The following is an 8593-nucleotide window of genomic DNA, read 5'->3' on the forward strand; positions in this document are numbered from 1 at the left end:
GATACAGGCTGTAATGTGAAATGATCACATCATGGAGAATAAGGTATCCTTCCCTTAAAAGGATAACTTTGTGTTGTGAACAATCCAATTATACTCTTTTAGTTCTCAAACAGGCATATGAGAACGTGCGCAATATCATGAGCAATTTTAAGTGCTTTAGGAAAGATAGTGGAAATACAATTTGAAAACTATCATGTTTAAGTTCCAAAAAGGAATTGTGTCATCGCGAGTGAAATGCCTCATAGCTAGTCACTCTGCTTCTACCCTACCTTTTGTCTCCTACTGTTTCCTACCCAGTAGCCAAAATTATATTTTTGAAATAAAAGTCAGATTTTGGCACTCCCCTAATTAAGATTTTTGCCTGACTTCTCATCATATTAAGAATAAAATCCAACTCTGTTATTTGGCCTACAGGACCCTGCAATGTCAAGCACTGGCAAACTGTTCTCCTAACACTTTTGCCATACACGCTAGGTCTTCTAGAGACATTGGCCTTCTATTTTTCTTTAGGGTGCCAAAAGTGTTCTCACCATAGCATCTTTACACATTTTGCCCCCTCCTTGTGCTCTTGGAACATTCTTTCTTACAACAACCCAAGGCATGCTTCTATCTCTTTTTGAGGCTTCCCTCTAAGTACTACCTCTAAGAGAGGCTTTTCCTGGCCACACTATTTTCTCTACTGTTTTATGCTTATTTTGATACTCGATTCTTACAATGTTAAATATATTATATATCTTATAAAATGAACCTTTAAATATTAAAGCCAAAATATAAATATACATACACTAAGTGAATAGGTCAAAAGTGTAAGATCATCTTGAACATTATCTTGAAGAGAAGATACCAATTTACCTACTCTTCAGATCATGGTGTAGGATGTCACAACCTGCCTAGAATAACTCTCTTGTCCTGAAAGATTTAGTCACTACTTTTGTCGTCCAATTAAATAGTAGCCTGACTTCAAATATCATACATTAGTTTTCTTTGTTTATGTAACTGAATTATATAACATATATTCATTAGAGTACATTTTTTAAAACTTTTGTGTAGCCGTTGTTGGTTATACCATTGCTGTGTAGTATTTTGTTGATTGTTAAACCACAGATTATGTCATCATTTTGTGACCAATAGACATTTGGGCTACTAACAATTTTTGGACAATATTAATAATTCTGTCATAAACATTCTTGTATATGAAGTGCAAAAGTCCCCCCCCCCCACAAGATGTGTGACAGCTGTGTGGCTCATCTGTTCAGTCGCCATGCACGTTCAAGCCCCTTACGGGAGAGGGAGCAGGCAGACAGGCAAGTGCAGGAGCCTGGGCGAGCGCCCCTGGGCTCTGGCGCCACGGCAGCATACGGGGGTGGGAGTCTGCAACTCCTGAAGCCCAAGTGGGCATGTGTTAGTGTACTCTTTTAGCCTTGCCATGTACTGATGGCTTAAGTGTTAACCAGTTCAGCGTCCTGTTAGTACTCAGGTCCTTGTCCAGCATCCAGGAAGAATTAGGTCACACATGGACTTGGAGGACAAATGCAGGGGTTTCACTGAGTGGTGGAGGTGGCTCTCAGTGGGATGAATAGGGAGCCAGAATGGTGATGGAGTGGGAAGATGATCTTCCTCTGGAGTTTGGTCATCCAGCATCCAATCTCCTCTCGTCTCCAACCGTCTTCAGCTGAACTACTCTCGGCATTCAGAAACTCCTTCTCTTCTCTCTGTTGCAGCATTCTGCCATTCTTCTGCTCTTCTGTTCATGCCAGGCGTTTGGGGTTTATATGAGTACAAAATGGGGGGCATGGTGGGCCAAAAGGCAACTTTGGACCTCAAAAACAGAATGTCTCTTCTCATTTAAGGCCAAGAGTTTTCAGGCTTGAGGGTGGGACCTTTGCAGGGGAACCAACCACTTCTACCCAGTATTTTCCTGTTTCCTGTGTGGAAGAATTGGAACACTCTTGCATTGTTGGTGGTAATGACAAATGGAACAAGTACTTTGGCAAACAGTTTAGCAGTTCTTCATAAACATATTTCCCACATGAGCCAGCAATTCCACTTATAGTATTAATCCCAAAGAAAAACATGTTTATGCAAAAACATGTGTAGCAATGTTCCTAGAAGCCACAATTGGAAACAATCAAAAGACCAATGAACTGAAAAGTGAACAAAGAAAATATGGCATATCCATACTCTAAAATATTATACTGCTGTAAGAAGAAATGAAAATACACACTACAACGTGAATGAATCTAAAAACTATTTTTTAAAAAACCCAAAAAATTATGCTCAGTGAAAGAAGTCACTTATACAACACCCTAAATTGTATGATTCCAGATGGATTCATGACTCGTAAGCATTCTAAATATATTGGGATTTTACACCTTAAATAGGTGGCTTTTAAGTCATGGAAATTACGTGTAATTATCAAGCCTGTCACAATAATGCAAACAATAAAAATGAATTTTTCATCAAGAAAATAGTTATGTTTTTAGAGATTTTAGATATTTAATTAAAATATTTTATCATATTTCTTTAAGTTTATCCTTCCTTTCTACTGTGGACTGATCATATGATTTTTTAAAAAACTGTTTTTTTAGGAAAAGAAGTCGTCAAATTGTCCCTGTTTGCAGATGACATGATTGTATATTTAGAACAACCCATGGTCTCAGCCCAAAATCTCCTTAAGCTGATAAGCAACTTCAGCAAAGTCTCAGGATACAAAATCAATGTGCAAAAATCACAAGCATTCTTATACACCATAACAGAGAGCCAAGTCATAAACGAACTCCCATTGACAATAGCTTCAAAGAAAATAAAATACCTAGGAATCCAACTTACAAGGGATGGAAAGGACCTCTTTAAGGAGAACAACAAACCACTGCTCAGTGAAATAAAAGAGGACACAAGCAAATGGAAGAACATACCATGCTCATGGATAGGAAGAATCAATATCATTAAAATGGCCATACTGCCAAAGGTAATTTATAGATTCAATGCCATCCCCTCTAACCTACCAATGACTTTCTTCACAGAATTGGAAAAAACTGCTTTAAAGTTCATATGGAACCAGAAAAGAGCCCGCATTGCCAAGACAATCCTAAGTCAAAAGAACAAAGCTGGAGGCATCACGCTACCTGACTTCAAACTATACTACAAGGCTACAGAAACCAATGGAACAGAACAGAGCCCTCAGAAATAATACCACACATCTATAGCCATCTGGTCTTTGATAAACCTGACAAAAACAAGAAATAGGGACAGGATTCCCTATTGAATAAATGATGCTGGGAAAATTGACTAGCCATAAGTAGAAAGCTGAAACTGGATCCCTTCCTTACTCCTTATATGAAAATTAATTCAAGATGGATTAGAGACTTAAATGTTAGACCTAATACCATAAAAACCCTAGAGGAAAACCTAGGTAATACCATTCAGGACATAGGCATGGGCAAGGACTTCATGTCTAAAACAACAAAAGGAATGGCAACAAAAGCCAAAATTGACAAATGGGATCTAATTAAACTAAAGAGCTTCTGCACAGCAAAAGAAACTACCATCAGAGTGAACAGGCAACCTACAGAATGGGAGAAAATTTTTGCAATATACTCATCTGACAAAGGGTTAATATCTAGAACCTACAAAGAACTCAAACAAATTTACAAGAAAAAAAAAAAAAAACATCAAAAAGTGGGCAAAGGATATGAACAGACACTTCTCAAAAGAAGACATTTATGCAGCCAACAGACACATGAAAAATGCTCATCATCACTAACTGTCAGAGAAATGCAAATCAAAACCACAATGAGATACCATCTCACACCAGTTAGAATGGAAATCATTAAAATGTCAGGAAACAACAGGTGCTGGAGAGGATGTGGAGAAACAGGAACACTTTTACACTGTTGGTGGGATTGTAAACTAGTTCAACCAGTGCAGAAAACAGTGCAGCAATTCCTTAAGGATCTAGAACTAGAAATACCATTTGACCCAGCCATCCCATTACTAGTTATATACCCAAAGGATTATAAATCATGCTGCTGTAAAGACACATGCACACATATGTTTATTGCAGGACCATTCACAATAACAAAGCCTTGGAATCTACCCAAATGTCCATCAGTGACAGACTGGATTAAGAAAATGTGGCACATATACACCATGGAATACTATGCAGCCATCAAAAAGGATGAGTTTGTGTCCTTTGTAGGGACATGGATGCAGCTGGAAACCATCATTCTCAGCAAACTATCACAAGAACAGAAAACCAAACACCGCATGTTCTCACTCATAGGTGGGAACTGAACAATGAGATCACTTGGACTCAGGAAGGGGAACATCACACACCGGGGCCTATCACGGGGAGGGGGGAGGGGGAAGGGATTGCATTGGGGTTGATGTAAATGACGAGTTAATGGGTGCTGACGAGTTGATGGGTGCAGCACACCAACATGGCACAAGTATACATATGTAACAAACCTGCACGTTATGCACATGTACCCTAGAACTTAAAGTATAATAAAAAATAAAAAATAATAAAATAAAATAAAATAAAATAAAAACAAAATCCCTGAAGCCAACAGAGATCGGTGGCCAATATTCAATATTCTTTTTTTTTTTTCAATTTTTTTTTTAAAAAATTATACTTTAAGTTCTAGGGTACATATGCACAATGGGCCGGTTTGTTCCATATGTATATATGTGCCATGTTGATGGGCTGCACCCATTAACTTGGCATTTACATTAGGAATATCTCCTAATGCTATCCTATCCCCCACCTCCCCACAATGGGACCCGGTGTGTGATGTTCCCCTTCCTGTTTCCAAGTGATCTCATTGTTCAGTTCCCACCTATGAGTGAGAACATGCGGTATTTGGTTTTCTGTTCTTGTGATAGTTTGCTGAGAATGATGGTTTCCAGCTGCATCCATGTCCCTATGGAGGACACAAACTCATCCTTTTTTATGGTTGCATAGTATTCCATGGTGTATATGTGCCACATTTTCTTAATCCAGTCTGTCACTGATGGACATTTGGGTGGATTCCAAGTCATTGCTATTGTGAATAGTGCCACAATAAATATATGTGTGCATGTGTCTTTATAGCAGCATGACTTATAATGCTTTGGGTATATCCACAGTAATGGGATGGCTGGGTCAAATGGTGTTTCTAGTTCTAGATCCTTGAGGAATCGCCATACTGTTTTCCACAATGGTTGAACTAGTTTACACTCGCACCAACAGTGTAAAAGTGTTCCTATTTCTCCACATGCTCTCCAGCACCTGTTGTTTCCTGACTTTTTAATGATTGGCATTCTAACTGGTGTGAGATGGTATCTCATTGTGGTTTTGATTTGCATTTCTCTGATGGTGAGTGATGATGAGCATTTTTTCATGTGTCTTTTGGGTGTATGAATGTCTTCTTTTGAGAAATGTTTGTTCATATCCTTTGCCCACTTTTTGATGGATTTTTTTTTTTTTTTTTTTTTTTTTTTTTTTGTAAATTTGTTTGAGTTCTTTGTAGGTTCTGGATATTAGCCCTTTGTCAGATGAGTAGATTGCAAAAATTTTCTCCCATTCTGTAGGTTGTCTGTTCACTCTGATGGTATTTTCCTTTGCTGTGCAGAAGCTATTCAGTTTATTTAGATCCCATTTGTCAATTTTGGCTTTTGTTGCCGTTGCTCTTGCTGTTTTAGACATGAAGTCCTTGCCCATGTATATGTCCTGAATGGTATTACCTAGGTTTTCCTCTAGGGTTTTTATGGTTTTAGGTCTCACATTTAAGTCTCTAATCCATCTTGAATTAATTTTCATATAAGAAGTAAGGAAAAGATCCAGTTTCAGCTTTCTACTTATGACTAGTCAATTTTCCCAGCACCATTCATTCAATAGGGAATCCTGTCTCATTAGTTGTTTTTCTCAGGTTTGTCAAATATCAGATGGCTGTAGATGTGTGGTATTATTTCTGAGGGCGCTATTCTGTTCCATTTGTCTATATCTCTGTTTTGGTAGCAGTACCATACTGTTTTGGTTACTGTAGCCTTATAGTATAGTTTGAAGTCAGGTAGTGTGATGCCTCCAGCTTTGTCCTTTTGGCTTAAGATTGTCTTGGCAATGTGGGGTCCTTTTTGGTTCCATATGAACTTTAAAGCAGTTTTTTCTGATTCTGTGAAGAAAGTCATTGTTAGCTTAGTGGGGATGGCATTGAATCTATAAATTACCTTTGGCAGTATGGCCATTTTAATGATATTGATTCTTCCTATCCATGAGCATGGTATGTTCTTCCATTTGCTTGTGTCCTCTTTTATTTCACTGAGCAGTGGTTTGTTGTTCTCCTTGAAGAGGTCCTTTACATCCATTGTAAGTTGGATTCCTAGGTATTTTATTCTCTTTGAAGCAATTGTGAATGGGAATTCATTCATGATTTGGCTTTCTGTTTGTCTGTTATGGTGTATAAGAATGCTTGTGATTTTTGCACATTGATTTTGTATCCTGAGACTTTGCTGAAGTTGCTTATCAACTTAAGCAGATTTTGGGCAGAGACAATGGGGTGTTCTAAATATACAATTATGTCATCTGCAAACAGGGACAATTTGACTTCTTCTTTTCCTAACTGAATACCCTTTATTTCTTTCTCTTTCCTGATTGTCCTAGCCAGAACTTCCAACACTATGTTGAATAGGAGTGGTGAGAGAGGGCATCCCTGTCTTGTGCCAGTTTTTAAAGGGAATGCTTCCAGTTTTTGCCCATTCAGTATGATATTGGCCATGGATTTGTCATAAATAGCTCTTATTATTTTGAGATGTGTTCCATCAATACCGAATTTATTGAGCGTTTTTAGCATGAGGGGATGTTGAATTTTGTCAAAGGTCTTTTCTGCATCTACTGAGATAATCATATGGTTTTTGTCTTTGGTTCTGTTTATATGCTGGAATATGTTTATTTATGTGCGAATGTTGAACCAGCCTTGCATCCCAGGGATGATGACCACTTGATCATGGTGGATACACTTTTTGATGTGCTGCTAGATTCACTTTGCCAGTATTTTATTGAGGATTTTTGCATCAATGTTCATCAGAGATATTGGTTTAAAATTCTCTCTTTTTTTTTTTTTGTATCTCTGTCAGGCTTTGGTATCAGGATGACGTTGGCCTTATAAAATGAGATAGGGAGGATTCCCTCTATTTCTATTGATTTGAATAGTTTCAGAAGGAATGGTGCCAACTCCTCCTTCTACCTCTGTTAGAATTTGGCTGTGAATACTCTGGTCCTGGCCTTCTTTTGGTTGGTAGGCTATTAATTATTGCCTCAATTTCAGAGCCTGCTATTAATATATTCAGGGATTCAGCTTCTTCCTGGTTTAGTCTTGGGAGAGTGTAAGTGTCCAGGAAATTATCCATTTCTTCTAGATTTTCTAGTTTATTTGCACAGAGGTGTTTATAGTATTCTCTGATGGTAGTTTTTATTTCTGTGGGGTTGGTGGTGATATCTCCTTTATCATTTTTTTGCATCTATTTTATTCTTCTCTCTTTTCTTCTTTTTAGTCTTGCTATTGGTCTATCAATTTTGTTGATCTTTTCAAAAGATCTGCTCCTGGATTCATTGATTTTCTGGAGGGTGTTTTGTGTCTCTATCTCCTTCAGTTCTGCTCCAATCTTAGTTATTTCTTGCCTTCTGCTAGCTGTTGAATGTTATTGCTCTTGCTTCTCTAGTTGTTTCAATTGTGATGTTAGGTTGTCAATTTTAGATCTTTCCTGCTTTCTCTTGTGGGAATTTAGTGCAATAAATTTTCCTCTACACACTGCTTTAAATGTGTCCCAGAGACTCTGGTATGTTGTATCTTTGTTCTCATTGGTTTCAAAGAACATCTTTACATCTGCCTTCATTTTGTTATGTACCCAGGAGTCATTGAGGAGCAGGTTGTTCAGTTTCCATGCAGTTGAGTGGTTTTGATAGAGTTTCTTGGTCCTGAGTTCTAGTTTGATTGCTCTATGGTCTGGGAGACAGTTTGTCATAATTTCTGTTCATTTACATTTGCTGAGGAGTGCTTTACTTCCAACTATGCTGTCAGTTTTGGATAAGTGTGATGTGGTGCTGAGAAGAATGTATATTCTATTGATTTTGGTTGGAGATTTCTGTAGATGTCTATTAGGTATTCTTGGTGCAGATTTGAGTTCAATTCCTGGATATCCTTGTTAGTTTCTGTCTCGATCTGTCAAATGTTGACAGTGGGGTGTTAAAGTCTCCCATTAGTATTGTATGGGAGCCTAAGTCTCTTTGTAAGTCTCTAAGGACTTGCTTTATGAATCTGGGTGCTCCTGTATTGGGTGCATATATATTTAGGTTAGCTCTTCCTGATGAGTTGATCCCTTTATCATTATGTAATGGCCTTCTTTGTCTCTTTTGATCTTTGATGGTTTAAAATCTGTTTTATCAGAGACTAGGATTGCAATCCCTGCCTTTTTTCTTGTTTTCCGTTTGCTTGGTAGATCTTCCTCCATTCCTTTATTTTGAGCCTATGTGTGTCTCTGCATGTGAGATGGGTCTCCTGAATACAGCAAATTGATAGGTCTTGACTCTTTATCCAATTTGCCAGTCTGTGTCTTT

Source organism: Macaca nemestrina, chromosome 3 (genome assembly GCF_043159975.1).
Source record: "Macaca nemestrina isolate mMacNem1 chromosome 3, mMacNem.hap1, whole genome shotgun sequence".
NCBI lineage: Eukaryota > Metazoa > Chordata > Mammalia > Primates > Cercopithecidae > Macaca > Macaca nemestrina.